Raw genomic sequence first — 13,295 nt, 5'->3', positions numbered from 1 at the left:
TGCTTTCAGCTTTGTGTGTAAGTTAGATGTAATAAAACTGAAGGTTCTCTTCAAATGAGCAACAGAATGGTACTTAGTTTATGATTCTCAAGACCTCTCAAACCTCCCCAAAACAGAAATTACAGACAAAGACAAAGTAACTTCAGCTATGACAATGATCTAGGGCATCAAGAATCCAAACTAAAATAAAAAGAATCCAGTTATTCACCTTTAACTTATGTAGTGCCTCTCTTCACTCCACAATGAAGAAAGTAATAGGGGAAAAAAACCTGCCTGGAACTTCTGAACATTAAAAAAAAATGAATTTCCCATTGAAAGAATTCATAGTTTGCTTCCAAACAACAACAACAACCCAGCACTGAAAATTCTGAAAAATATCATGCATAATTTAAATTCAGAATTTTCAGTTACCATCATGTGAAAGTATTGACTCCTACTTAACTTCTCTCAATCCTCTTTATCTACTTTGTATAGACTGAAACCTGTCCTGTTTAATGCTTACACACTAGAAAAAAATTGTCCCATCCTAACATTCTTTTTTTTTCCATAAGGGTGTATTCCTTTACCTCCCTTATTTTTTCTTTAATTTATTTATTTACACATTACTAAAATAATCTTGTTTAAGAGTAAACATAATATCCCATGCCCCCCCAAATATAAAACCTCATAAGTAATAAAGTAAAAGAAAGAGAAAAAAATCCATTTCAGTCTGTGTTCTGATACCATCAGCTCTATGTCAGGTGGATCACATTCTTTATCATAAATCCATCATAGAAGTTACTTCCATATTTATCCACAGTTGCTGTTGCTGATTGTAATTCCCTCCATCCATTCCTCCCCACTACCATCTATTATATTTTCTCTCTCCCTTTCACTCTGTCCCTCTTCAAAAATGTGCTGTGGGGCAGCCGAGCAGCACAATGGACAGAACACCGGCCCTACAGTCAAGAGGCTCCAAGCCTACATCCCACCCCAGGGACCCAACAACCACCTGGCCCCTTGGTCCCAGACAGGCCACCCAATCCCACCACCTTGCAAAAAGTAAAAAAGAAATTGTGTTTTATCTGACTATCCTCAACTGTGATCTACCCAACAATCTGTCACCCACATTCCCCCTCCTCCCCTCTCCCTGTCCCCCTTCTCTCCTTTTTCTTCTAGATTTCTACACCCTATTGAGTGTGTGCTGTTTCCTCTCTGAGACATTTCCAATGAGAATGAAGGCTCCCTAATTACCCCTTGCCTTCCCCCCTTGCATATCACTGCAAAAGCTACATGAAATATCTTTTACATGAGATATCTTAGCTTATTCCTCCATGGGAGAAACACGCAAATTTGTGATTAATGGTAGTTATCTCCAGAGTGGGTATAGAAGGAAAGACAAAAAGGTCCATGATAACCTTCTATTTCAGAGAAATCTCAAGTTGTATGTACATAATATATTCATCTTTTTTTCTCTTCTACCATGAGTTGGAAATGCTTGATTTCTTAATTTCAGAATAAAATAAATGAAAATTTAAAAAAAATTGATATATTCCCTGTTCTTAAGGAACCTATGTTCTTCCTAAGTTGGTTAAGTCAATAACTTTGTGTCACAGTATTATTTTTAAAAAATTCTCTTTCATTCTTTTTCCTCAGTATTGTTCCTTAGAAGGGTCTCATAAATCAACTGAAGGCAATGTTCAGTTACATAGTTATTTTCACTGTATTTGGGGGGTAAAAAATAGTAAATATAATAAGTTTTTTTCAGGTTTTTGCAAGGCAATGGGGTTAAGTGGCTTGCCCACTGCCACACAGCTAGGTAATTATTAAGCGTCTGAGGTCAGATTTGAACTCAGGTACTCCTGACTCCAGGGCCAGTGCTCTCTATCCACTGTGCCACCTAGCTGCCCTAAAAATAGTAAATATCAATGGAATATTCAAAGAATATATACTTAGAGGTTTATGTAGCCTGACCATACATAGACAAACTCCTTCCACTGATTTTACAGAATGAAATTGTGATCAGATATATATATATATATATATGTTATATGTACATATAATATACATATATATATATATATTTATATACCACAAGGGGCAGAGAACAATTATAGTGCTAGCACTTATATCATGCTTTAAGGTTCAAAATGTTTTGATCCTTTACATGTTTTAATCTTCTCATTAGTCCTCTGATGTATGCTATTTCTTCATCTCACAGAATAAAAGAAACTGAAATCAAGAGTCAGCTTGGAATTGTCTGGGACAGGATTTGAACTCAGATCTTGCTGAGTCCAAATCTGCAACATTACCCACTATACTACTCATTTATTCAAAATAAGAAAGAAGGAAGAGAAAGAAAGATATAAACACAGAGGCAAAGAACATGAGACTAAAAGAGATAGAGAAGTTATGAAGGAGAGTTTGTACATGATAATGCGTGAGATCTTTGAAGAGATCCACTATTTGTCAGTGATGACAGAAGAGCTTGCTATTTTATAAAAAAAAAGTAAACCTACCCATTTTATGAAATTGACTCCAAATCTGTTATATTTTTAATAAATATTCAAATCTTTTGTTATATTTGTATGACAACAAAATAAAATGGACTAGAGTAATAAGAGAAGATGCAGAACTGCTCATAACACAGACTTGGTCATGCCCAAAGGCTGAAATTTGGACATTGTCCTTTTCTTAGAGAATTTCTTATTATTATCTAATGAATCTTTGTCAGGCCCTGCAAACTCACTGTTGGCTTTTAAGTTTTAGCATTACTAATTCTGTCATGCATTGTGTTCTGGACAATCAGAAATCACTGTTCTCTTTTTATGTCCCCAAATTAATAAACAAAAAGAGAAGTAATTGCTGCTTTCATTTAATAGGACTACACTTTTTGAAGTTATGGGAACTATTGTGGACTGAAATAAGCACTGTCCAACTGGTCTGTGATCTCCCAACTTTTTATCTAGGATCCTATGGTATGCATTTTTTCATTAAACTGAAGTAATGAGAAACTTCGCACTCTAATTGCTATTTTATTTAAAAATATAAAAAAAATCAATGCTTTGAAGAGGAGAATGCTTGGAATGAGTGTTCTTTACTTTTGGTAACATTAATTTTGTTTCCAATTTCTTTTGAAAAAAGTAGACCCTGGAACCCTCCCCAGGACCCTGGGAGCTCCTTGTGCCAGTATGAGGACCTGCCCTCTCTGCCTGTCCAGCCCATGAACTCCAGGATACTCAGTCTTGGGACACTTCCTCCCCTATGCAAAACTTCTTCTCCCATTTATTTATTTATTGGGCAGGGAGTAGATAGGGGAAGGAGCAGGGGAGAGAGGGCTCCCAAAGTCCTGGGGATGGAGAGGGGTTCCTATATAAATCATGATCTGCTCCCTCTTCCCACTTAGAGAGTAAAGAGAGAAACTACAAAAAAATACATTGGACCTGAATTGAGAGACAAAGTGACATAGTAAAGTTAGGAACTCATCTGAGTTCTTCTTCAAAACACTCCAAGTACCTTTGAATTCTGGAGTGGCAGAATCCATTAAAAGAATGAGTGAAACAATTTTTCAATCCAAAACAAGAAGTTCAGAAGGAAAGGCCCGCTGCAGACCAGCACAGATTGCCAGTGCAGATCAGGCCCCAGCAAACTAGGAACAGGCATTGGGTTGACTTTATTATGGTAGAAGTGGTGATTTCTAGACTTTCTCAGTCCTCAATTAGTAAGGAGATTGAAAATGGGTCCTGGTTGGCACCAGGAACAGGACTGTTCTGCCTAGACTTAGATCTGGTTCCCAGTCTTGTCTCTTAGTCCCAGTGTAATGAGGAGAATTAATACAAAGAACTTGGGCTGCTGGGGAACAGAGAGCCTGGTCACAGTTCTAGGGTTGAAAAGAGAGCTTGTAGTAACTCACAAACCAGTACACAGTATTGGAAAATAGTATATATACCAATGGCTAAATCATACCACCTTGGAAAAGCCAAAAAATTACAGGTATCCAGAATTAACTTTGAAAACAAATACATAAGAAACCAGAAGCTTGGGACAGTGCCCCCTCTACTTGAGAAGTGGAAATCCACTTTAGCAGAGATAAAAGTCAAGACTGGAATAGAAGCAAACAACAGGAAAAAAATACTGACCATAAAATTACTGTGGTAACAAGGGAGTTCAAAGTATACACTCAAAGAAGACAGTAAAAGTCAAAATTCCAGCATCCAAATTCACAAAAAAAAAAAAATCTGAATTGATGTCAGACTGCAAGAGTTCAAAAAGAATTTGAAAAATCAAGTAAGAGAGGTAGAGTTGGAAGAGAAATGAAAGAAATGTAAGAAATCCAAAAAGAAGTCAACAGCTTGGTAAAACAGGCACAAAAAACTTAAAATAGAATAAATCAAATTGCAAAAGAGGTACAAAAAGCCAATAAAAGAGAAGAATGCCTTGAAAAATAGAATTGGCCAAATGGACAAAAGATATACAAAAATTCACTGAAAAAACTCTTTAAAAAGTATGATTAACAAAATGAAAAAAGAGGCACAAAAGTACACTGAATAACTCATTAAAAGTTAGAATTTGACAAGGTGAAGCTAATGACTTTAGAGATATCAAGAAACAATGAAATAAGATCAAAAGAAAAAATAGAAGAAAACATGAAAGACCTCATTGGAAAAAACAATTGATATGGAAAACAGATTTTGGAGAGATCATTTAAGAATAATTTGTCTAGAAAGCCATCATCGAAAAACAAAGATTCTGGACAATGCCAAGGCCTGGTATCCTAGAACCAGAGGATGAATTAGTCATTGAAAGAATCAAAAATGGAAATTACAAGGAATATTGTAGCCAGATTCTGGAATCATCAACATAGGGAGAACATATTTCAGACAGAAAGAAACAATGCAAATAACAAGGAGCCACAGTCAGGATTACATACAATTTTGAAACTTCAAGGTTAAAGGATCAGAGGGTCTAGAATATAATTAATATTCAGGAAGGCAAAGGAGCTTAGGTTACAACCAAGAATCACAAAACAAAACTGATCATGTTTCAGGGGAAAATCGATATTCAATGAAATAGGGATCTTTCAAACTTTGCTCACGAAAAGAAAAGAGTTAAACATAAAATTTGATCTTCAGATAGAAGATTCAGGAGATGCATACAATATTAAATAGTAAAGAAAATAAAACCTGTTTTTCAATAAGATTCAATTGCTTCCAGTCCTATTATGAATGATGAATTTATAACTTGAGAATTATATCTCCTTTAGGACAGTCAGAAAGCTCATACTCCCAAAAGAACAATGTATACATTAACAACATTGTGAGATGATCAACCTTGATGGAAGCAGCTCCTTCCTCTAAGCAGTTCAGAGAGCTAGGACAACTGTTTTAGACCAGCTATGGACAATGTTATCTCCATTCAGGGGAAGAAAAAGAAAACAAAAGGAAACAAACTAAAAAACAAAAAAAATTGAAAATCTATTTTATCCTTTGTATCTAGAATATTGGGAAAGTTTTCCTGGATAATTTTTATTTGTTTAATCTTAATGATATATTATGATTTTTCTATTTACATGTAGAGATAGTTTTCAACTTTCATTTTTTCAAAAGAAATTTCTTTTTCCTTTCCTCCCTCCCCTCCAAGATAGCAAGCAATCTTATATAAATTATAAATGAACAATCATGTCAAACATATTTTCATATTAGTCATGTTGTGAAAGAAGAACAAAGGAGAAAAACACAAAAACTTAAAAAACAAAAAAACAAAAAAAGTTTAAAAATGAAAATAGTATGCTTTGATCTACATTTAGACTTCATAAATCTATCTTTAAATATGAATGGCATTTTCCATCATACATCTTTTAAAATTGTCTTTGATCACTGCATTTTTGAGAAGAGCTGTGTCTGTCATTGTTAATTATTACAAAATATTGCTTTTAGAATGCATGATGTTTCCTGGCTCTAGTAACTTCCTTCTTTAATTCATTTCAGTCAAATTTCAGAGCTCCCAGGTCAAGGAAAAAATAACATAAGCAGTTAAAAATTCAAAAATCATGGAGGCATAATCAGGATACCATAAGATTTAGCACTTTGTAAAATATAGGACCTAAGGACTTAAAATATGATACTCCAGAGGGAAATAGAGCTAGGGTTAAACTAAAAATCATCTACCCAGGAAAATTGAGTTATATTCCTTCAGGGGAAAAATAAGACATTCAATGAAACATAGGACTTTTAAGCATTCCTGATGATGACAGAGCTGTATAGAAAATCTGGCTTTCAAATACAAGATTCAAAAGAAAAATAAAAAGGTGAATAGTAAAGATAAATCATAGGTGATTTATAGAAATAATTTTCCTACATGTGAAAATGATATTTATAATACTTATAATATTTTTGCTAATGAAAAGGGGCACTTGGAGTATTCATAGACAGAAAAAAAGAGTTGTGAGTTGAATATGATAAAATAATTACCTAGAAAAATAAGGATGAGAAAAATGCACTGATAGAAAGGGAAAGAAAGATAATGGGATAAATTGTTTGACATAAGAGAGACCTGAAAGAGATTTTATAGTTGAGGGGGAAATGGAGGAAGTGGGGAGGTAAGCACCTTATTCTCATTAGAATGGGGTCAAAGAGGAAATAAAATTCAAATTCAGTTCAGTACAGAAATCTACCTTATGACTAGAAAAGAAAGAAGGTAAGAGGATAGAAGAAGGGGTGGAGGCAGTTGATAAAAGGGAGGGCAGTTTGAGGGGGAGCTAAAAGTCAGAAGCAAAACACTTGGAGAATGGATAGGGTAAAGAGAAAGAAGGATAAACAGGGAAATATATAGATGGTAATTATTACTGTGAACTATATATAATGCATTTCTTTGATCTAGATTTCTTTTCTCAAACATAAAAAACTGATTCAGATTTATAGAAATGAGTCATTCTTCTGATAAAGGTTCAAAGGATATGAAGAGTAAGTTTTCAGACAAATTGATGAAAACTATCCAGTTACTTGAAAAAAATGCTCTAACTCACTACTGATTATAGTAATGCAAATTACGACAACCTCGAACTACTACCTCACACTTGACAGATTTGCTAATATGACAGAATCATAGGCGATTTATAGAAATAATTTTCCTACATGTGAAAATGGTCATATGAAAAAATGCTCTAAATCATTATGTTCTAAAAGAAATTCTCAAAGAAATTATGAACAGGATGCTCTCAGGGAAAAACCTGGAAAGATTTAAATGAACTGATGCAAAGTGAAATGTGTAGACCCAGGAGAACATTGTACACAGTAAGAGCAATATTACATGATGCTCTACTGTAAACAACTTAGCTATTCTCAGCAATTCAATTGAACAAGAGAATTCTGAAAGGGTAATGAGGACAGGTGCTGTCTATCTCCAGAGAAAGAAATGGTGGAACCTTATTGTAGAATTAAGATCCTGTTTCTTTGCTTTCTTTCTTTTTTTTTGGATTTTTTTCCCCTGTGTTTTATTTCATAGAATGACTTCCTTGGGAATGTGTTTTGCATGACTACACACATAAAACATTTAAATTTGCTTGTCTTCCTAATGGGGGAAGTAAGAAGAGGAGAAAATTTGGAATTCAAACATCTGCAAAAAACATTTTAAAAGTGTTTTACATGTAATTGGAGAACAATAAAATATTTAATGAGATCTTTAAAAAAATTGGTCCTACTTCCTCAACCCAACTCACAACCAGTCCTTTCTCTCTTCACTCAAACCACTATTACCCTAATGTAGGTCCTCATGCTCTTTTCCTATTATTTTGAAATGATCTCCTAATTACTCTCCTTACTTCAATTTTTGCCCTTCCAAAGTGATTATTTCCAGAACTGCCAATTATTAATGGACCCCCTCAACCAAATCACTATGTATTTATTTATATATCAGTAGTTATATGTCATAAATTTTCCAGTACAATATAAACTGCAGTCTAGACTCCTGTGGTCAGGCACTATTTTCACTTTTGTCATGTTGTACCTATATCCTAGCATCATAAATAGCACTTAGTACCACATCTAAGAAATTATTGCTTTTTAACAGACTGACTAACATGATGAATTGACTTTTAAATTTGCATCCCTATCAACTAATATTATGCTTATTCCATAGATTGTGCATCAAGAATCAGGCAAAATTTAAAAAGTAACATAAAATAGAAGAAAATGTTAACTACCTCATTGGAAAAGCAACTGATCTAGAAAATATATGCAGAAGAGTTAAGGTAAGAATTATTGGACTTACTGAAAGCCATGATCAAAAAAAGAACTTTTACAGCATCCTTCAAAGAAATCAAAGAAAACTGACCTGATAGCCTAGAACAGAGGTCAAAAATAGTCATTGAAAGAATTCACTGATCACCGCCTTAAAGGGATCTAATAATGAAAATGCCAAGGAATAGAGAAGCAAAATTCCAGACTAATCAGAGGACAAAATCCTGCAGGAGTATATCAAGGAGTTAAAATCAGTAATATACAGGACCTGGCAGTATCAACATTAAAGGAACGAAGGACCTGCTATTCTACAGGACAAAGGAGTTTGTATTATAACTGCTAATCAATTACCCAGAAAAAGTGAGCATTCTCTTTCAGGTTAAAAGATGGACATTTAATGAAACAGGTGACTTTCAAACTTTCCTGATATAAAAATCAGAGCCATACATAAAAGTTTATCTTCAAACAGGAGACTTGAGATACATGAAAAGGTAAACAGGAGAAAAGAAAAAAATTATTTAATAAGATTAAACTAGTTACTTTCCTTCACAAGAAGAAGACGTTCATATTTCTTGAGAACTTTAACCATATTCACCAATTCATAAATGGTCAAAGGATATGAATAAGCAATTCTCAGATGAAGAAATGAGAGCTATCTATGGTAATATGAAAAAATGCTCTAAATCATTATGGATTAGAGAAATACAAATTAAAGCAACTCTGAGATACCACTATACAACTATCAGATTGGTTAATATGACAAAAAAAGAAAATGATCAATGTTAGAGGTTATGTGGGAAGAGTGTAACACTAATGCATTTTTGATGGAGTTGTGAACTGATTCAGCCTTTCTGGAGAGCAATTTGGAACTATACCCAAAGGACCAATTAAACTGTGCATACTCTTTGATCCAGTAATATCACTACTAGGTCTGTATTGCAAAGAGATCACAAAAATGTTAAAAAAATCCATGTATAAAAATATTTATAGCACTCTTTTCATGGAGTCAAAGAATTAAAAATTGAGGGGATACTCATCAATTGAGGAATGGCTGAACAAATTGTGATGTGAATGTGATGGAACCCATGCTATAAGAATTGTTCTATAAGAAATCATAGATGATAGGATTTCAAGAATAGTCTGCAAAGACTTGCATCAACTGATGCTGAGTGAAGCAAGCAGAATCAGAAGAACATTGTACATACTGACAGCAATATTAGTGATGTCAATTATGATGGACTTCTTCATTTCAATAACACAATAATCTAAGACAATTCTAAAAGACTTGTAATGGAAAATACCATTACAAGAGAATAAACTGTGGAGTTTAAATACTGAGCAAAGTTTACTATTTTCAATTTTTAAAAGTTTTCTTAGATATTTTTTCTCTATTTTAAAAAAATTGATTTTATTCTTCTTTCACAATATTATTAATATGGATCTATGGTTAGCATGATTGTACATGTATTGCCTAGATTAGATTTCATTCTGTCAGGGGGGAGAGGGAAGGGAGGGAGGGGCAAAAATGTGAAATGCAAAACCTAGCAAAAAATGATTGTTGAAAACTACTGCTGTATATGGTTGGAAAATAAATGAATAAACATATACATAATTTCAAGTACAATAATGCTAATAGTGCCCAAAGAGAATTCTCTAATATAATTTCTCTTCCTTATCCTCCTAGTTCTGTTTCTAACTTTACTAATAAAATCTTTCCTTACCTGCTATCTCATCAATGAACTTTGTATACAGTGCCTTCTTGATTTGACACATCCAGTTATCCCTGTCCTTTTCTTAGCTTTCACAAAACCTTAATGAAAACCATCCCCCTTCACCTCATAGTGATTGCCTTCTAGGATCAGCATTTTGCAGAGTAGATTCCCTCCTGGTCTCCTGACTTTGTTCATCCTTAGTCATTTCAGTCATGCCCAATTCTTCCAATTTTTCTATTGTGATTTCATAGGTAAAAGCATTGGTGTTTTTCCCTCTTCAGTTCATTTTATAGGTAAGGAAACTGAGGCAGAGTCAAGTGATATGGCCAATGAGCAAGGGGGTATCTGTAAATGTCTGAGACCCAGTTTTAACTCAAAAATGAATCTTCCTGACTTTGGCCTGGACTTCTGTTCATGGCAGCAGCTAGTTGTCCTCTTGACTTTACAAAAAACTTCAAAACCTGCATTCTGGGAACTTTGATTTTGTACTGCTTCTTCTCCCCTATTCACTATTTTTTGGGTGTATCCTTTTTCATTAAATAATCACTTTGAGGGCAGGGACTATGTTATTTTGTTTGCTTGTTTGGGATCTTTTTTGCTTGTAAAATGTTTTCCCAATTCTATGTTGCAAGCTGGAAGTCCTAATTTAATACTTATTTCCTTCCTTCCCAATGTAAAAGATTGTAAAATGAATCAAACTCATAAGTATTATATAAATGTACCTGGATCAGAAGATTATAAATCATAAAATAGTATGGAATTTAGTATGACTGTGTCTGAATATAGAGATTCCTTGAAGTGGGGAGAATTTGATTAATCAATAAGAATATATTACGCAATGAGGATAAAAAAGGAAAATACTTTCTCAATTCAATAGGAAGAGACAGGCAGTGTGCTTTTTTCTTAGTTAAGTCACTAAAGTAAATCAGACCTGCTGCTTTAGGGTATCTTATTTCTAGGTCACTTAGCTACTTGGGAGCCACAGTCAAATTGTTAATTTGGAGCAATGTTTATCCAAAGGGTAGAATAAATCTTAACAGCTGGTTAATGAACATGTTCGAGAGACACTGAATCAGATTGAGAGAAATAGGTTAGGTAGTATATAAGTGGAAGGAAGTAAATTCTCCAGGGGAAATATAGAAGGGATGAAAGAAGTAATTAGAAAGCCACTGTAGAATATCTTGTAACCTGGGGAAACAATAGTTAGTGACCAGATAGAAGAAAGTCTTTTTCATTTTGGATGCTTAGGCCTAGAGGAACCCTCACAGGTACCGTAGCAACTTTGCAATGACTTGAAAGCTGAGGGGTTCTAAACTTTTTCTGAGACTGTGCCTTTATGGCAATCTGATAAATCCTATGAATTCTGTCTCACAAGTTTGATTTTAAATTCATAAAATATGTAGGATTGTAAAGGAAACCAAATTGAAGTAAAAAGAAAAAAGAAAACTTTAGGATCCAAAATAGATGCTATTACTTGTAAATAATTTTGGGGGTAGACTGAGAAACCTAGTATTAATCCAATAAGCATTAATTAACCCAATTTAGCTTTTTATGGGGGGGGTTGTTTTGTGCAAGGCAATAGGGTTAAGTGACTTGCCCACAGCTAGGTAATTAGTAAGTGTCTAAGGTCAATTTTGAACTCAGGTCCTGCTGACTCCAGGGTCAGTGCTCTATCCGCTATGCCACCTAACCACTCCTTCCCCAATTTACCTTTTAATTTCATTTGTAGTGTTGTTCATATACTGTACCATTTTACTGCCCATCATATTTGTTGCTGTGTTTTCATTCTTTGTTTTATTTCTTATAATATTTTCATCAGATCTTTGATGAATGATCCTCATTTCAGCTTGGGATTGAGGAAAATCATGAAGCTTAGTCAAGGAAATTCAAAAAACTACTGATGAAAACAATATGTTAAAAACCATTCTAAGTCAAATGGAAGAAAGTAGTCCTAAAAGTTAATGAGGATAAGAATGCCTTAATAAGCAGATTTGGACAGATGGAAAAAGGAGATAAGAAAGCTTTCTGAAGAAAATAGCTCCTTCAAATGTAGAATGGAGTCAAGGGAAGTTGAAGATTTTATGAGCAATCAAGAAACAATAAAACAAAATTAAAAGAATGAAAAACTTGAAAATGGGAAATATTTCATTAGAAAAACAACTGACCTGGAAAACAGATCCAGAAAAGATAATTTAAAAATTATTGGGTGATCTGAAAGTTGTGACCAGGAAAAGAGTCTTTAACTTCACTTTTAAAGAATTTCTACAGGAAAAATTGTCCTAATATCCTAGAAGCAGAGGATAAAATAGAAATTGAGGGAATCCACCAATCTCCTTCTGAACGAGATCCCCAAAAAATAACTCCCAGGAATGTTATAGACAAATTTCAGGATTCCCTCATCAAAGATGATACTGATAGCTCATATGAACTATTTCAATTAATAGAGCAGTCAAAAGAAGCATTTATAGACAAGGCAGAAGAGAGAGTTGAAAATGAAGATATATTATAAAGACTGAGTCAATGGGTGCAAAAGGAATGTACCTGCTATCTCATCATTGAACTTTGTATACAGTACCTTGTTGATTTGAAACATACAGTTATCCCTGTCCCCTTCTTACCTTGCAACAAAAAAACCTTCATAAGAACTAGTGAAAATGATGATAGATTATATTATGTATATGGAGTCAATGGGTACAAAAGAAATGTATCTGCTATCACATCACTGAACATTGTATACAGTTCTTCTTGATTTGAAACATCCAGTTATCCCTGTCCCGTTCTTACCTTGCAGAAAACCTTCATGAGAACCAATCCCCCTCACCTCATAGTCATTGCCTTCTAGGACCAACATTGTGCAGAGTAGATTCCCTCCTGGTCTCCTGACTTTGTTCTTCAGTCATTTCAGTCATGTCCAATTCTTTATGAACCCATTTCACATAAAAGAGTCAAGAAAAAGTTTTTGCAATGGATTGGAAGGGTGGGGAAGGTGAGGGGGGATAAATGAACCTTCATTCTCATTAGAAATGGTTCAGAGAGAAACAATATATACATTTATAAAAATCTATCTTACCCTAGAGGAAAAAGAGAGGAAGGGGATGGGAGAAAGGAGACAGGAGGAGGGGCATAATAGGTGACAGAGGAAAGGGACAATTATGGGAGAGGGTGGCCAGATACAAAACAATTTTTTTGTTTTTTGTTTTTTGTTTTTTTGTAAGGTGGTGGGGTTGGGTTGCTTGCCCAGGACCCCTGGCAAGGTGGTTGTTGCAGTCTGGGATGGGCCTTGAGTTTGGGTCCTCTTGACTACAGGGTCAGTGCTCTGTCTTCTGAGTCACTTGACTTCCCAACTTTTAAGGAGGGACAAAGCGAA

Source organism: Macrotis lagotis, chromosome X, assembly GCF_037893015.1.
Source record: "Macrotis lagotis isolate mMagLag1 chromosome X, bilby.v1.9.chrom.fasta, whole genome shotgun sequence".
Lineage (NCBI taxonomy): Eukaryota > Metazoa > Chordata > Mammalia > Peramelemorphia > Peramelidae > Macrotis > Macrotis lagotis.
The sequence above is the reverse complement of the archived record's forward strand: the minus strand, read 5'-3'. Positions refer to the sequence as shown.